General features: G+C 39.2%; 1 protein-coding gene across 1 annotated transcript in view; it reads right to left on the bottom strand.

Moving 5' to 3' along the window:
• Positions 1-11,377, bottom strand: part of LRRC3B (leucine rich repeat containing 3B) — a 152,755-nt gene extending 141,378 nt beyond the window's left edge. Inside the window, exon 1 of the mRNA XM_073885001.1 lies at positions 11,341-11,377. The gene's annotated coding sequence lies outside the window, so the exon portion shown is untranslated. The remainder of the gene's footprint in view (positions 1-11,340) is intronic.
• Between the last annotated feature and the right edge of the window lie 7,362 nt (positions 11,378-18,739).

Here is an 18,739-nt window from a genome sequence, read left to right as displayed (position 1 = left end):
TGGCTTCTCTGAGGTCATGGTGGGATCTGATACGGGCCATGTAAAAAATCTGCCACAAATTGGGTATTTGCTTTATTTTTAAAACGTAGATTTCTTTTTAAGGGTTAACTTCCTGAGGAGCATGCTTCTTTCCAGGGAGGCACAGAGCACCTCTGAGTAGAGGCATTTGTCCAGTTTTATAGAGACAGATGAAGATGAAGTTTAATCTCTCTCCCGACACAGTGCCATCTGGACCTGGGATTAATGACCACAAAGATGAGAACTTTAGAGCGTTAATCCCAATGCAATGGCAAATGCACAAATATAAGTGTGCAGATTCAGGGCTAAAGAGTCTCTAATGACATTGTGCAGATTCAGGGCTAAAGAGTCTCTAATGACATTGCTTTTATAAGAAATCTGGGGGGAATATATTAAATATGACCTTTCAAGCAGATAAAATATGTGGCCACATGTAACCTATATTTTGAGAGCTGCCGTGCCTGGGGGAAAGAGGCTGCACTGGCAATTTCCCCATCCTTAAATCAGGGGAAACTTCATCATAATAATATTTGTAATGGCTTTAATTGACACACCATAAACTGCATATGTTTAGATTGTACAATTTGATCAATTCTGACATATGGATGCATCTGTGGATCCACTACCACAATCAAGATAGTGAATAGATTCTTCACCCCCAAAAGTTTCCCCAAACCCTTCTGTAATCCCTCTCTCACCCCTCCACTCCCAGGCTCCCACTGCTCCGCTTTCTCCTGCTGTAGGTGAGTTTGCGTCCGAGACAATTGTATATAAATATAGACAACTGCATGTAAATAGACAGTATTTACAGTATGTACTCTTGTTTTGTCTGTCTTTTTAAACTCGGTATCATTATTTTAAGGTAAATTCCTGCTGTTGCCTGTGTCAATAATTTATCTTTTTATTAGGGCTGGGATTTTCTATTGTATTAATATAATACAAATTGTTTATCTGTTCACCTACTGAGGGACAATTCAATTTCTGGCAATGGCAAATAAAGCTGTTCTGAACATTGATATACAGGTCTTTATATGGACATATGATTTCATTTCTCTTGGGTAAAAGAGGAATGACTGGGACATATGGTATGTGTATATTTAACTTCTTAAGAAACTGCCAAATTGTTTTCCAAAGCGGTTGTACCATTTTACATTCTCACCAGCAGTGTATGAGAGTTCCAGATGTTCCCCATCATTGCCAATACCGGGTGTGGTCAGTGGTTTTACCGTAAGTGCGTATGTAGCAGTATCTCTTTGTGGATTTAATTTGCATGTCCTTAAGGGTTAAGATGTCAAGTATAGTTTCATGTACTCATTTGCCATCTATGCATCCTCTTTGGTAAAGTGTCTATTCAAATCTTTTGCCTATTGTTTTATTGCTTGTTTTCTTCTTACTAAACTTTAAGTTCCTTATATATTTTGGATACAAGTCCTTTATATGTATCTGAGTTATACATCTTTCCTCCCCAGATGTGGTTTGTCTCTTCAGTCTCTTCATAATGACCTATGGAAAGCAGAAGTTCTTCAACTTGATGATGTTCAACTCTTTTTTTTTTTCTTTTATGGATCTGTTATTTTGCCTGATCCCAGGTCACAAAGATTTTCTCCTATGTTTTTATCTGGACTATTATAGTTCGGTGTTTTGTATTTAGGTATATGATAAATTTTGAATTAATTTTTATGTGGTATGAATTGTAGATTAAAGCTCATTTTTTTAAAATTATTCAATCACAAGATAATCAATAGTGGTAGTAGAAGAGATAATCGCAGTGGTAGGCTAATTAACATTGGTTTCTTTGAAGAATGGAAGGCTGTAGCCTTTGTCCACTATAGTCAGGCACTCTGCCAGATGCTTGGAGGAATCATCTCTAATCTTAACCCAATCTGGAAAAACAGGTGTAGATGATTGGTCCCCTGTGGCATATCTCCTTAACTTACCTCTTATTTAAGCTACCACTGCAATGGGCATCGTGGACCAGCTCAGATTCATTTGTTGCCATCTCCCACCTCGGCACACTCTACATTCCATCTCAGGGTTTTCTCTGATGCCACAGAGCGAGTTCTCACCCAGTATTGCAAGTCCAGTCTCAGAGGGCAGGGAAGTTAATGCTTCAGGGAAATCCTCGGCCAAAGCAGACCAAGAACCAATGGATAAATGCTCGAGTCTCCTGTCCTTCAGGTGAGCAATTCTGAGAGGCACCCTGTACTTTTCTTAGGAGGTCATGAAGGAATTGGGCTCTCACTGACCCCAGTATAAACTTAATAACATCCCTCTGCCTTTCGCTCCTTCCTTGTTTTATTCTCCCTGCTCTCTTATTGCAGCTTCCTGGGATTATGTTCCAAATAAAACACTTGCATTCGAGTCCTTATCTTGGCTCTGCTTTCAGGGGAATTCAAACTAAAGCAGCCATTATTTTTATCTCAATATTAGGGAGAATTAAGTACCATAGAGATCAAAAGATTATTCTGAGTCACCAAGCTCAATAAGGGGTGAAGCTGGGATTTGAACACAGATCTATCTGCTCCCAGAACCTACATTCATTCCTTATTAGGATCAGCCTGCCCATTCATCAGTACCTTGGCAAAAGCAGCAATGTGTAGTAGTTAGGAGAAGGGATCCTGGCTCTGCCACCACTGGCTGTGAAGCCTTGAGCAAGTCATGTAACATCTCTGTGCCTTGGTTTTTTTCATATGTAAAATGGGCATACTTTTTAAACTTTAACTCAAAGGATTAAATGAATCATTACTATAAGATGTTTAGAACACTGCTTGGCATAAAGCATTACATGTGTTATGATTACTATTATCATCATGTTGTTGGTGTTGCTATAACCAAGCCATACCGTATTCAAAATATCTTGCCCGGTAGAGAAACTGCATGTAGAAATCTTCCCAGTGGTTATATTCCCAGTACAGTAGTTATATTCCAGAAAACTGGAGAGTAAGAAAAGTCTAAGAGTCTCCACTGGCACCCTATATAATCAGAGGATGAGAAATTTAAGTATTACTGCACCTTAGCAATAAAGTTGCTATGAAATGGATCATGCCCCCACTTCCGAATTCATATGGGGAAGCCCTAACCCCCAATGTGATGGTATTTGGAGATGAAGCTTTTGAGAGGTAATTTGGTTTAGATGAAGTCATGAGGGTGGAACTCTAATGATGAGATTAGTGTCCTTATGGGGACAGACACCAGAGAGCTTGCACTTATAACTCCTCCCTCCCTTTCTCTCTCTCTATCTTTCCCTCACTCTCCCTGGGTCATTCTCTGTCTCTTCACCATGTGAGAGCACAGTAAGAAGATGGCCATCTACAAACCAGGAAGAGAGCCCACACCAGACTGAACCACGCAGGCATCCTGATCTTGAACTTCTAGGTTCCAGAACTGTGAGAAAACAATTTCTATTGTTTAAGGCACCCAGTATATTGTATTTTGTTATGGCAGCCCGAGCTGACAAAGACAGAAATCACACAACTTGAGTTAGATGAAGTCAAACAGTTTTGCAAAGTGTTTACACCAAATTACACTCCCATGAGAAGCATATGATAATTAAGATGGTCTAGGAAAACAAATCTATGATAATAGAAGCCACATCCTATGAGAAGTCAATACTAATCTTTTAGTACAAAGACCACATCCCCCTGCTAGAAAGTCATTCTGTCACATTGTGAATGCAGATAATAGTCCACAGTTGCATTCACAGTACTTATAATTTTGTCACAATTGAAAACACACATTTTCACATTTTCAAATCACAGTTTTTACAAACATCATGAGATACTGTTTATGCTCATCATCACTTTGAAATTATAGTAATTATCAGACCCACTGCTAGATCTTGTTATTTAATTCACTAATAAAGAAGAAAGCATATAATTCCATCACAATTTTTAAATGTTTTACTGACTATATTCCAATATAATTAGTTTCCTTGATGATTCTATGTACTTTATTTTATGGATTAAAAACATTATTCCAAAAAATAAAAAAAATAAAAATAAAAACATTATTCCAAGAAGAGATCCACTGATTTGACCAGATGATCAAAGAGGTCTATGTCCGCAAAGAGGTTAAAAACCCATGTGTTAGCCACTAAGCTAGGCTGCTTCTGTTAGACTTCCTGGTACAAAATTTTGCTGGTTGATGTGGAGATATGTTTTTACTTCCCCAAGAGGTTCTACCTAGTTAATGTTAAATCTAGTAAACCTCTCAGCCCCCAAATCAGGAGCAGATTCCTGCAATGTGTCATTTATTGATAAGTTAAGTCCTGGTGAGTGTTTCTTGTGTGTAGTTTAGTATTTCTGCATCAGAATGGGGTTTAAATGGATATTCTGTGCATTCTGAAGTTGGTCCAAAAATAAACGCTCCTCGAGAAGAGCATCTCTTAAGGTCTAATCTAATTCAATAGTGGAAATATTAGCAAATTAGCCCGTCATCAGTATTGTAGTGTGGATGAATCCACCCCATTACAAGGATTTCTGGGGCTCTTTGTGAATTATTTCTCCAAAATAAGTTTAAAATTGATTTCTTTATCTACTTCTTTGCTTATAAGGGGTAGTAAAACAGAGAGCAATCTTTAGGAATAAACTCACATCTTCAAAACTGAAGTCTAGATCAATACAAGGTTTGAATACAGCTCTTGGACAGCAGTTGTATTTGCCCATTAAACATGAACTTATCAAACAATTGGGTAGACAGATCAGTAAAACCTTGTGGCTAAACTAGTTGTTTATTGGTTATACATTGTTTAAATTGATGCTAAAGAAATACATCAAATGGCATTATTGGAGGGGAAGAACTCTCAAATAAAAATCAAAAGATATATTTTATATGTAGTTAAGAAACACTACATCAAAACCAATGATGTAATCTATGGTGATTAACATAACATAATAAAAACAAAAAACAAAAACAAAAAAACCCCCAAAAAAACAAAAAAAAGAAAAAGAAAACATTTGGGTTTTACTCATTGTGAAGAGAAAATTGTCAGTTCTTTAACCATAAAGCAGATGATGACTCAGGATTGTTACTATCGCCAACTGTGTAGGATAATGTTGTTGTATGGTATTTGTAACCTACCCATAATTTTATATTTCTAAGCTGCCTGTAAACATGTCTTCCTTGTCACAACTTTGTGTGTTCATGCTGTAAAGGAGGGAGGGTTGAGTAGACAACAGTCTACTTTAGATGATCCAAACTAGCAGCTGAGGCAAAGGAGGATCTCAGGGTATATTAGGATTTTGAGGTTGTGACTAATTAAAAATAAACAGTATCTAAACTGTTAGAAGATGGTTATCATGTATGTTTTGCTTTAATGTTTTCTCGTAACTGGAAATGGTAAAAACGGCTTTAAGCTTTAAACCTGGCCTCATCCAGCACTTGAGCTTTGGAACAAGGACCCAGATTCTCTCTTTTCTTTGAAGCCTTCTTCATCAGTGATAACTTTCCTTTTGTGGTCATGCAATGGCTGTGGGCATTCATTTGATGCTACTGAAAAGAAAAAAAGAGTTGTCGCTGACTGGCCTAGCCTGGATCATTTGCTCATCCCTGAACCAATGCCTGCAAGAGGTGATGGAATAGGAGGATTAGCTAAAACTAGTCATGGTCCATATCTGGAAAAAAGGGTGAAGTCATTCTCAAGCCATAGGGCTTGAGAAATTCAAAGCCTGCTGTAAAGGGGAAAGAAAGATACTGGGCAAGCTTCTGGGAAGCATTGCTTCTGCAAGGGAAGAGTGTTCGTAGGCAAAGTGCAAGTCACAGGACTCACAGATTTTCTTTTCCTGTTTAATGGAGTCTACTTTGTCTTCATGGATTGAGACTGGACTGGATATGTGAAGTTGAGGGATAGAAGCTGGACTTGGGCATGAGGGGACAGAGGCTGGCTTGGATTAGGGGCTAGAGAATGCGCTTGTGGGGGTTGAGAGTGGGGAGCTGTTATTTCCAGAATTGCTCTTCATGTCATTTAGGGAAGAACAGGATGAGAAAGCTTTCTGCTATGCCTTTGATCCCATATCCCTGGATTCTGAAAGGATTAGCCCAAAGTCAGCCCCATTACAGTAGAATCATCTTCAAGCCTAAGTTGTGTATGTGAAGGATAAACCAAATACTATTCAAGCGGTGAGTGCATAGCACCTCATGCGTGCAGGCCTGTGTTAGAGCTAGGGGAGTCTAGTGCTTCGGTGGGGTGGTCCTGTTCAACCATGCTCTTCAGCCTCTTCCTTTGTTTCCTCTGATTCTCAGATAGTGGTGGGTGTTTTCTTTCCTATGGGGTTATAACAGCTGCCTCCATTGTTGCCTGCTACCAAAGTCCAGACAACATGAGTTAGTCTATAGCTATTGATAAAGCCATTCTAGCCAATCTCCCACTCAATCTGCCCATGCACTTCATGTCATTCATATAGTTATAATTCCTTATATATTCTTGCTCAAAACCTAACAGTAATGTTAGTCAACCTTCATTGTGAGTTTATTATGTATCAGGCACTATTATAACCACTTATTATCTACTTACTCATTTAAAAAAATGGGACATTCCAATGTCTCTTCATTGTCTACAAAACAAAAAATATTCCATTTAGCAGAGGATCCAAAACTCTGTGTGGTCTGAAACATGTTCACTTTCTTGGTCTTTTCCCACCTATCCTATATTTCAGACACATAGAAGTTCTCTGCTTCCAATGTTTTGCATTTTCTAGCCTTTGAATTTACTCACTCTGCCAATTCCACTTGAAAAATCTGCCCCCCCTTCTCCTGTCCCCACCAAAACCACTATCAAATGTCAAGCTCTCATAGAGCCTTTGTCAATAACCCCAAATGAAAATACGTTTCTCTCCTCTGTGAATCCAACAACACTTGCTTGACCTTCTGATTGCTAAGCAATTGGAACTGATATTCCCACTATACACAGACTCATTTAATTTAGCACTTAGCCACGTAGGTGCATGCTCATTGTCAGGGGTATAAAGATGAACAGGGCATGGTCCCTGACCTCAAGAAATGTATGGTCTAATGTGAGAGAAAGTACAGGTCAAAATGTGAAAGAGTTGTATACACTGGGATGACATACAGCAGCAGAAGGACAAAACTAGGGGTGACTGATTGAAATACTCCCAGAGCACCCTTGACAGTGGAGGGAGGGCTGTGACAAAGAAGAGAGGGATATCAGCACATAGACACAAGAGGGAGGGTGTTTAAAAGAAGGCCCACCAAGCAAAGGTATGGGGTATGTCAAATTTCATATGATGCTTAGAAAATCTTGAGTGATGTGAGAATGTTTTGAGAAGAAGACATACTTATGCTTAAGAGCACGGATGGTGGGGTAAATAAAATCTGGATTCAAATTCCAGCTTTATGACCTAGGAGCTGTTTGACATGGAGCCAGTTACTTTCTTTGATCCCAACTTTCCTCATCTATAACATGAGGAAACAGTAATGTTCATGCTTAGGTAGAGATTCAATAGGAGAATGTATGCCCATACTTAGAACAGTGCCTCACACACAGTGGAAGGCTTAACAAATTGAAGTTTTGGAGTTTTTATCTTTTGAACCTTTTGCCTAATGCTTTAAGGAGGACAATGTCAGTGCTCAGAGCCTCTCCAGATTCCTCTCAGATAAGTATTTGACCATGGTATGTGCCATCTCTGGTTTCCATGGACTTTCCAGGGCAAGAACTTGGGGCTATTCCTCACAGAACTCATTTCAGGCTGCTGGAAACACATGTTCAGCAGGTGCAGAGAGCAGGAACTGCCCCACTAGGGTGGCAGCTAATCAATGATTGGCTGGTGCAAAATTTACATCAAGTTAAGACAGTCCTGCCAGCTGGCACAACTGAGCCTCCAGCTTCCCCTCAGGGCTCAGACTGGAGCTCCCCTCTGTGCATGTTGCCTGAGACCACCCCCCTGCTTAGTTTACTCTCTTCCCTGGCCTGTCTCCCCCTTCCTTTACTCATCTCTCGGGCATATTTCCTTAATGAACTACTTGCACATGGAGCCTCATCTCAAGGTTTAATACCAGGAACCCAATATAAGATGTGTGTCTCTCACCCTACTTCCCAATTTCACTTCTGGCTTCCAGCAACCTCAATCAGGCTGTGGGAGTAGCAGCAAAACTAGATCTAAGAGAGGTGGAATGGACAATACATGGTGCCGGGCATTGTGAGAACCGAGGAAGTGAGACTGCAGGCCAATGGATACGCTAGGAGATTCCACTGCTGAGATGTTCTTTCCATCTAATGGAAAGTAATCGATGCTTTAGGGCAAATCCATTCCCCAACCTCAGCACCATTAAAACATTATTTGCTGAAAGCACTGAGCTGTGTGCACTTGATGTTCTCTCCAAAGGGCTAGTTTGCTTGGTTCAGAGCAGACAGTGGGCTGGCTGTTCCAAGTACATGCTGGACACACGTCCACCACCCGGCCAGAACTACATAGTTTTAACGCACGGGTGCTTGGGACACTGGGCCATCCTGGCTACGCTCAGCACTTTTTCTGTCTGTCTTCTCTTCACAGGGCTCCAGTGCCCATCAGTTTAACTTAATCCTACTATTAATTCATTGTGCCATAATCAGCCTCATCCCCAGGAACTCCACCAATCAATTAGAGATCCAAACCAATGTTGCTTTCCAAGTAAATCCCTGTGAATCCAGAATAAATACCGGTACAGGTTAAATTTGTAACCTCAATAATTCTTACCACTATAAACTATAACAAAAAGGGCAGTTGTCATATTCCAGATATCTGTCTCTAAACATGTTGCTGGCTGATGTGAAAATCCCAAATTCAGCCAACTCTTCCAGTCCCTGGATGGTGAATTCCTCTTAAAAATGGTAATTTCCTTAAAGGTTAGTGAGCAGGAAGGACTTCTTAAGTTTAACTAATTAGATTCATTTTCAAGTTTACACACACACACACACACACACACACACACACACACACACACACACACACCATCTCAAGACACAAAATACCATCAGTGAATCAGCATGAAAGCTTATGTTCTATATTTGACAGTACAATATCTCAAGTAAATAAAACAAGTTCTCTGTGTTTTAAATAAACTGTAACTTGATTTTTAGAGAATCAGAAAAATGCATTTTGGCTGGAAAGAAAATATGTTTTCTTTGACTAAGCCTGGATCATTTAAATAAGCATATTTGTAAATTCTGTAAATAAAACCATTAAGTGTATTGACCAGCAAGCCAAATGTCCCCAGTGCTCTAGAAAGTGGGCATTTGGGGCAGCATCAGTTAGTATTGAATGAACCATCAATGTCACTGGTTAATCTATCACCATTAGTGTCCAGGTAGTGGGGTTCTCATCATGTCTCTGCCATGTCACAGCAAAAAGAACAAGAAAGGCCACCAGAAGTACCACATTCAGAGGAACTATGGATAACTTAACAGTGTCTATTTTTAAGGCTCTTTACAACTTATTCATCTTATCAAGGCCAATACCTATCCTTGAACCACTGGGTATTAGGAGACATGGGAAACCAAAGCCATTTCTCGGAAATAGTCATAGCTCATAGGTGGGAGCACAGGAAACCTGGTTTATAACCTTTGTTCAACCAGGGTTTCCTGAGGGAATTAAGAGATTTCCTGTGTCCTTTGGCTTTACAGATATTAATTTAGTTTGCTGATAGACTCTAATTTCTGAGCTTGGGTGAGAGATGGGCAGGGTCTTCAAATAGAGCCATATGTACAGCTGAGCTCACCTGCTGCATTCACCAAATGGAGAAATTAGTTCTATGAAAAACTGTATGTTACTAAGCCCCATGCAAAGTGGGGCAGGAAATGTCTGTATTAATTTTCTGTTCCTCTTAAGCAAAGCATAGAGCTCCTGTTCTCCTGCCATAGTGCTGAAGATGTGAGGAGATCTGAAGATTGCAAAGAGCTCTGACATATGAAGTGGTGCGTTGCCTCTATTTTCAAAAACCTATAGTTAGGATCTACATCATCGATCTCCTCCTCCCTTCTGCTAGTCCCGAAAGGGCACAATCATGCTCTAAAGAGGAAATGGCAAACTCTAGCCCATGAATTGAATCTGGCCCACCACCTGTTTTGGTAAATAAAGTTTTATTGAATCTTGGCCATGCTCATTCATTTATGTATTATCTGTAGTCACTTTCATACTACAACAGGACAGTCGAATAGTTCCAGTTGAGACCAAATGACCACCACAGCCTAAAATATCTGGTAATTTATGGAAAATGTTTGCCAATCTTTGCTCTAGCATATGTCACTAAAGGAAAGAAAAAAAAAGATATCTCTCATGCCATTAAGTCAAGAGAAAATGTCTCAATACATTGAGAAATAGTAATAAAAATGTATTATTTAGAAATTTAAGGGAACAAGAATAAGAAAAAGAATTAAAAGTGGTTGCCTCTTGGATAGGGTCAGGGCACTACTGTGTTTTTTAAAAATTTAAGTTTACTAATAGAATTAAATTTTTCAAAATAAGAATATATAATACTTTGATAAACAAACAAACAAACATGTAAAACCAGAAACAACCACAACTCTTCCCTTTACTCTCCCTTTCTCTGTAGGTATCACCCCCTTTCTCTCCTTTCATACCACTGTTTCTTGAAGGACTTCTCCATACTTGCGGTTCCTTATAGTTCTTCATTCTTCAATTAAGTAAAATCTGGCTGCTGCTCCCTCAGTCTAAGGAAACTGTTTTTGTCAATACTATCAACATCCTCCATATTGCCAGATCAAACGAATGTCTTCCCCATATTCTTATCTGATTCTCAGTAGCACCCAACACAGTCCATTCTTCCTTCTGTCTTGAAATAATCTACATTTAGCCTCCTAATTTTCCTCTCCCTCATAAACTATCCCTTCCCACTGTTCTATGCCAGCTATTCTGTGCCACCTCAATCTTTTTGAGTCACCTTGTCTCAGGGCTCAGCCTAGCACACTCTACCTCCCTATCAACACTCTCCCCTCGTGAGATCTTATCCAATCTCATGAATCCAGCCCAAATCTTTCCCTTCCCCACTTACCTGACATTCTACCAGGTTTTGTAATACTTCTTTCAAATGTATTATGACTAAGACCAGAGCTCTCGATAACTTCCTAGAGCCCTCACCCCAAGCCTCCTTCCACTGTGGTTTGCTTCATTTATTAAATTGCACTGCCTCGTAGTTCAAACCCCAACTCCAGGAGTTATGCTTGATACCCTCTTTTTTTTTTCTTTTCACTATGTCCTTGAATCAGTCACTAAATTCTAACCAGTTTACCTTCAAAATATATCTCTAATCTGTTCACCTCTCTTCAAGACCACAGCCAGCATCTCAGTTCAACTAATCATCATGTCTTACCTGGTCCATGCCAATGGCTCCTAAGGGCTCTGTCGGCCACGATGCCTGCCCCACCACTACTCATTCACCACACAGTAGCCAGAAAGATCTTTTGAAAATAAACCAGATTGTCTTTAACACACACTCCAATGACTTCCGACTGCTCACACAATAAACTCCAAACCCTTTATCATAGTCCACAAGGCCCTCTGAGATCCACCTCCTGCTTCCTACTCCCACTTCACTTCAACCTTCTTCCCACTCATTGTGCTCCAGTCTCACTGGTCTGCTTCCAGTTCTGTGAACACTTCAAACCTTGTTCTGCCGCCAAGATTTGTACTTGCCCTTCCTGGAATGCTTTTCCCCAACATGACACAGGGTTGCTCCTCATTCTCGCGCTAAACAAGATTGTATTCTGACTGAAACTAATGGGGCAGTGTGGGGACCATGTAGCAAATCAATCCAAAGCTTAGGGTCTCATGACAGCAATTTATTGTTTTTCATAATTTTGTAGGATTTCAGGAAGGTCCCAACTGGGTGGTTTTTCTGCTCCATGTGATATTAATTGGAGCCACCTACTCAGCCTCATTCAGCTGGCTGCATGGAGAGATGCAAGAGCACTTCATTCCCACATCAATCCCAGGTCATCCCTGAAGTATAGCCTGGGGCATACTTGCCAAATATTCCCATCAAATGTTCGCTCAGAAGAGTCTTAGGCCAGGGAAATTGCTATAACCACATTACTAGCACTTAACACAGATAGGGAACTAGAAAAAAGTCAATTTAAGTGGATTAAAATAATGTCTTTTTCCAAATAAACATGTATGTTTATAATATACATACTAATATATATTTCTGAATAAATAAATATGTCAGATTTAGAGACAGGCAAATTGCCTGTCCTTGCACCATTATTAACCAGCCCCAGTTGCTCTGTCCCTGTAGCACCTCTGGCTCTCTCCTGGAAACAGGGTTGATTAAAAATGATTACACAAAGTAAAGATGCCAGGCACCTTTGAGACTCTATCAGTGGGCACATCTCCAACTTCCACCAAATAGTCCCATGAAATGTTCAGATTATCTCTGTTTATTAGCTCATGGCCTTTCTACCTAGAAATTGGCCCAGGTCCACTTTGTGATGTCCAACACTTACTTCTAGACATGTGTTTTGATTTTATGTTCCCCTAGAGTTTCCCCACTTTGTACCAGGCACTGCCATCGTAACTATTCTGTACTTTTGAAGTTATTCCGTATTTTGTTCATTGAGGAGCAGATTCAGTCTTTCATTTTGATCAACTATACATAGACCCTGACACTAAGTGAAATGCCTAGAATTCTGACTTCCCTTGGGGACATCCAAATACTGCATGTTGGACTCCCTATCACTGCTGGAAATATCAGCTGCCATATACTCCTGTCTCCTTTGTTGCTCCATTCTACCACTCAGTAGGGCTGCCTCTCATATTCTGAGGCTGGTTCTTCTCCCCAATACATGCCCCATGCCAGTGGATGAATCTAGACCCAAGCCTTTTCTTAGTGTGTGCCATTGTGATGCGATGAACCTAATCAAGACTGGCCACATTCTGACAAATAGTAGGTTTGCAGCATATTCTCCAGTATTTTTTTTCAATATGATGGTACTGACTACCTGGATACTTTGAATTTGTTTGATTGCCTGTGGCCTCTAGTCTGATTTTCCAAACTTGGCCACCTATTGTCTAAAATTTACATTGATCTGGGGGAGGTGAAGTAAGCAGGGGGATGGGAATCTAAGATGCCAAAATAAGGTTTTAGAGAGGAGCTCAGTACAATACTCATGACTATGGGAGTAACCCAGGAATCAGCAAAGCCAAAAATAGTACAGGTCAACCGAACTACCCAAATAAGAAGAACAAATAAAATAGTCAAATCCAGAAGAGGCAAAGATGAAGTTGAAAGTCTTGCAGAAATACATGGCAGGTCCATCATCAAAGGCCTTGGCCTATTTATAGTACAACGATGTGGATCTATTCAGTCCGGAGATATATATTAGCAGTATCATTACTAATACTAATGAATTTCCTCTGACTTTATACAAAGAGATAATATGGTATTAAAAAAGGAATGTGAGGGGTACCTGGGTGTCTCAATTGGTTTAAGCCTTGGAATCTTGGTTTCTGCTCAGGTTGTGATCTCAGGGTCATGAGACTGAGCCCCACATAGGGTTCCATATTCAGTGTTGAGTCTGCTTTAGACTTTCTCTGCCCCTCCCCACCCCATGCATGCTTGTGCATGCATGTGCTCTCTCCCTCAAATAAATAAAAAAATAATAATTCTTTAAAAAAAGGAATGTGAGCTTTATAATCAGATAGACTTGTATGTATTGCTTATTATTTCTTAGAGGTTAAGATAATCTCTAATGTTAGATGGTGATTAGCACTTTGTAGAGACTACATAAATTGCAATGACCACTATGCAATAAACTCTAATCTTCTTGAAGCAGAGACAAGTCTCACTTGGCTTATGTCCCAGTGTGTGTCAAATACTTAGCACATAGTAGGTGTTAACACATGTCAAATGAAAAATGTACTTGAGAGAACTTGGCCGAGGAAGGGTGAACTCTGCTTTTATTTCAACTCACATCTCTTTCATATAATTTTTCATGGTGGACATTCAGTCCTCTTTAAAATTTCCCTCTCTCTTGACGTTTAATTTGGGCTTGCTGTGATCCGGTCTTTGGAAATGGGCACATCTAGTTTGTTCTTGGTTCTTAGAACCTCATTGTGATGTTCATAAACCAAGATTATGTTTATTTGGGGATAAAATATTTTTCTTGTAAAACCTATCATTTATTCCATTCACTATATTTTCAGTTGCCTTAATTATGCTTAATTAAGGACAATGACTCATCAAGATCTGACCCACCTACAATCTATCCTGCTTCCCTTTCTTATAGTTGGTCTCCAAAATCAGTTAGTGTTCTAGTCCAGAACTTCTCAAACCTGTGTCAGAATCACTCAGAGATCTGGGGGAAAACCCAGATCACAGGGTCCCACTTCTAGAGATTCTCATTCAAGCAGTATGGATCAGCGTCTGATAATTAGCATTGCTTCTAAGTTCCCAGATGTTGATGCTGATGTTGCTGGTCCATGGACCACACTTTGACTAGAACTATGCTTTCCCTACGGTATTATCCTACATCCCCCCAACACATAAGCCTATTTACAGTGCCAGATCTTTGATTTTTCTCTTCTATATGCCTAGAATATGCTTCCTTAGCCTATTGTTCAGGAAATTTCTACTCATCTTTTGGTATCAAATTCAATGTTACCTCCTTGGCAATACTTTCTCTGTCCCATCTTTTATCCCTAAAGAATCAGTCCTTCTTCATTAGCTTTCTCCCTTGTTCCTTTCACCCGAATGCCTTTCCTCATTGTGTCTCAGTTTGCTTTTGTGGATCTGTTTCTCCCACTAGATTGTGAGTTCACGGAAGTCAGAGACTATATTTTTCTAGAGCCACATGTCTTTCTCACTGGCAGAGTTTTGTATACAAAGACATTTGTTACATATTTGTTCTTGATTAAATTATCGCTCCTATTTCTTCCTTCCTTAAGTTAAACTGTTAAGCTGCATTGCAGCTTCATACCAGAGGTTTTGTTCATTTTTTTTCTTTTTAAAAATATTATACACCAGATGGCACCGGAAGGCTTTAGTTTAATTCTCTAGGGACCTTGGGGTTATTAGGTAACTGCTATGCACAACAAGGATCACAAGATCACAAGAAGCATTGGCACAGCCTAACAATTACAATCCCCTTTAAAATCCAGTGTTGTCCTCAGAGACAGGCAGGCCAGTCATTAGTACAAAACATCATCAACACACTTTCTAAATAGGAAGGACATAGCCTCCATGTAATGGAAGGAAATTGGACCAATGAGACTGTTCACTTGACCTACCTGAGCTTCATTTAAAGTTGGAACCAATCAAAGCTCATAAATTAGCTTGAGATTCATGGGGACTTAAAAAAAAAAAAAAGAATGTCTCGGGGTGGTAAAAGCCTCTGATTTACTACTTCTGATTCCTTAAACTATTACATTAAGGAGATCTCAGCATACCGCCATAAAGAAAAAGGATGGTTCCCTCAAATAGTTTCATTTGTTTGGTTTAAATTTCTCATTTAAGCATTAGCATTTCTAGACAGAAGCAAGGAAGGGTTATAGAGAGCTAGGGGACAATCATGCATATTAGTCTTACATAATCATGCATCCTTTCTTACAAAGGATGAGCCATAATATCTGTAAGCCTGTGTTTTTGTGAGAACACCTGCCCAAGACTGATGGCAACACTTACCAGCAAGGATCCACTGAACTAGATACTGTCGCATAATTAAGCCCCACATCCAGGAAGTTTAGTACTGTTGGCCTAGCCAGCTTCTAGAGTGATTGTCTAAAAGATTAGCAGAGCCTACGTTCAAAAGGCACCAGTCGCTGGGGGACCGGTATCTACTTAATAGAGATTGTAAAGATAAGAGTTCAATATGGGGTCAAATTGTCTATGAAAGTCAGCCCTACGATGACTTTCCTTGCTTTTGCAAGTTTAATGAAATTATGGATATTTATTTTATACTGCACATTATAATCAAATACAACTTTATTTTTTTGCTCAAATTGTTCCACTATTTGGCAATCGGGACCTCTTCCGGTTGGCTCCTATGACCCTTTGACATACCTCTATAGTTGGAGGTTTGTTGTTGTTGCTGTTTGTTTTAGCACTTCCTTATTTGCTGGCACTACAAGATTCTCTAGGCTGTGTTGTATATTTCCTGTCTCAGTCCTAGAGTCAGCCATTTTCCAAGGAGCCCTGGTTCCCTTCATTGGTGAGTGGTATTAAAAATTAAGATATGGGTTCCAGGTGTGCTTGTTGCTATTGGGGTCTTATTGTTTCAGGCCTTCTTATCTGACAGAGCAAGGAAATATATGTGTATATACTAATTTGCACATATACACATCTTTGTAAAGATTTCTATATGGAAACATCTCCATCTGTATTAAGCTAAGCATGAGTTCCTACTGATGCCTCCAACTCTAATTCATTATTACTTGGATCACTTTGCTTTTCTGTAGATTGCCAATCCAATAGTGAGAAACCTGGCTTCTACCATCTGCCATTTATTTAGTCAAGTCCCAGAATGTGTGTATAGTAGTTTCATAGTTTTTAGCCTGTATAGCCATGGGAAGCAACTTCATCAACTAGAGGACAGTGTTTATAAATAGTCAACTTTGCCTTTCATCTTAACAGTCTCTACTCATTTCCAGGGTGACTTAGTTTTTTCCCTTACTCTCTTTATCAGATTCTTTTGTAAAAATTCTGCCTTCCATACTTGCATCCTCAACCTCCTAAATGATCCCCTTTAATTTCATCTATCAGTGTTTATTCTGTGCCATAATCTTCTATGGATATTGGCAAATGCATAGAGTCATGTATCTACAATCACGATATGATAAAAAATAGTTTTACTTGCCTAAAAAAAATCTGTGCTTCACATATTCTTTTCCCATCCAGAATCCCAGAAATTACTAATCTGTTTACCTCATTTGTAGTTGTACCTATCTAGAATGTCATACAATTGTAACAATATAGTATTTCACTTTTTTTTAGACTGGTTTCTTTAACTTAGTAACACACATTTAATATTACCCAGGTCATTGTGTGGCTTTGATAGATCATTTCTTTTTATTGCTGAATAGTTTTCCATTGTAAGGATATACCACAATTTGTTTATAGATTCGTATATAGAAGAACATAATGGTCACTTCCAGTTTCTGGTAATTATAAATAAAGTTGCTATAAACATTGCATGCACATTGTGTCTGTATATGAGTTTTCAAATTATCAAATACTTGGGAGTGTGGTTGCTGGGTCATACAATAAGATTATGTTTAGCAATAGTGCTTTTTATGCCCAGTTTTCCCTAAAGCTGAGATGGCATCCCAGGCTCAGAAACCTCTCTGCGAGGCGTGTAGGTTTGCTGTTAATTATGTAGCATCTTATGAGCTGCACATCAGTGATGCTTATTTTACGATGCCCTGTTACTATGATGAAAAGTCTGATGCACCTGTTTAAGTCCCCTTTTTCCAAGACCAAGCAGAAGTGAAGAGAGCACATGCAAAGCAGTTCATAAAATATCTAAAAGAGCATCAGAGTAAAATCTGCCTTCTGGTGACTAAGAGGCCTGACATAGAGTACTGGAGAATTGACCTGCAAGCTATAGTGATTGCTCTGGAGATGGAAAAACAGTTACACAAGCACCTGCAAGAGCTGAAGAGCTTGGCTTCTGAGAATAGTGAAACCGATCTCTTAGAATTCCTGAAAAAGTTCTTTTCTGTTTAGAAAAGGAACATAAAGTATCTGGAATACCAGCATAGCTATCAGAAGGAATTAGAAAGGCTGACTGTGGAGGAAGGCACATCTGAAGAGCCCACGGAAGCCTCAGGCAGAGGCTTAACCTCTGAAGGCAACATAGCAAGTCCTCCATTGTAGTAGTTCCCAAAGGCAGCCACTTAAGAATCTTGATCTCTATTTGACAGAAGACTGCTTTCCTTTTAATCTAGTATCCCAATCTTCATTGTTATGCATGGAAATAAATTTGGTTTTGCATTAAAAAAAAAGATTATGTTTAGCATTATAAGAAACTGTTACACTATCTTCCAAAATGGCTGTACCATACTGCATTCCCACCAGCAATAAATGAGAGGTCCTCTTCCTCCACATCTTTCCCAAGAATTGGAGTTGTTAGTTTTTAATTAAAAAATTTTAGCCATTCTAATAAGTGGGTAGTGGTAAAATGGACACATTTTTGAAAGTAGATAAATACTTTATGGTTAGATTTTTTTAAAAAGTAATGTTCAAAGGATTCATTGGAATTTTTTTAAAAAAGAACTCTCCTAAGTGTATATTCCCTTGCTTATATAAAGAAATTATTAGTTTCTTGATGGGAGAAGGAGCATTCAAGTTATTTAGTAGTGCTTTGGTTCTTGTGCCAACATCATTGTCATCACCTGGGAGCTTGTTAGAGATGCAGAATCTTGGGCCTTAACCCAGACCTACTAGATCAGGATCTGCATAACAGGACCTCCAAGTAAATTTAGTACAAGAAAGTTTAAGAAGCATTGCTCAAGAATCACGATACCACAGATTCATAAAGCTGGAAGGGATCTGCCATTTGGCAGGTAAGGAAACTCTCCTAGACCTTTGTGTGCTGTGTGTGGTTTGTGTGTCCTTGTTTGTATGCAATACTCTGTTGCTAATCCTCTTGAGTACATACTTTCTCAAGGAAGGTGACAGTTTGCTCAAGGTTATGCAATAATTCAAAAAGATATAAAATAAGCCTAGTCTCATTACTCAGCAATGTAAAACAATATAAACTCAATCTGAAATCATG

This window comes from Callorhinus ursinus, unplaced genomic scaffold (genome assembly GCF_003265705.2).
Source record: "Callorhinus ursinus isolate GAN/ISIS: 27379988/994484 unplaced genomic scaffold, GSC_fseal_2.0 scaffold1, whole genome shotgun sequence".
NCBI lineage: Eukaryota > Metazoa > Chordata > Mammalia > Carnivora > Otariidae > Callorhinus > Callorhinus ursinus.
Note: the sequence above shows the minus strand (reverse complement) of the source record. Positions and strands in the feature narration are given on the sequence as shown.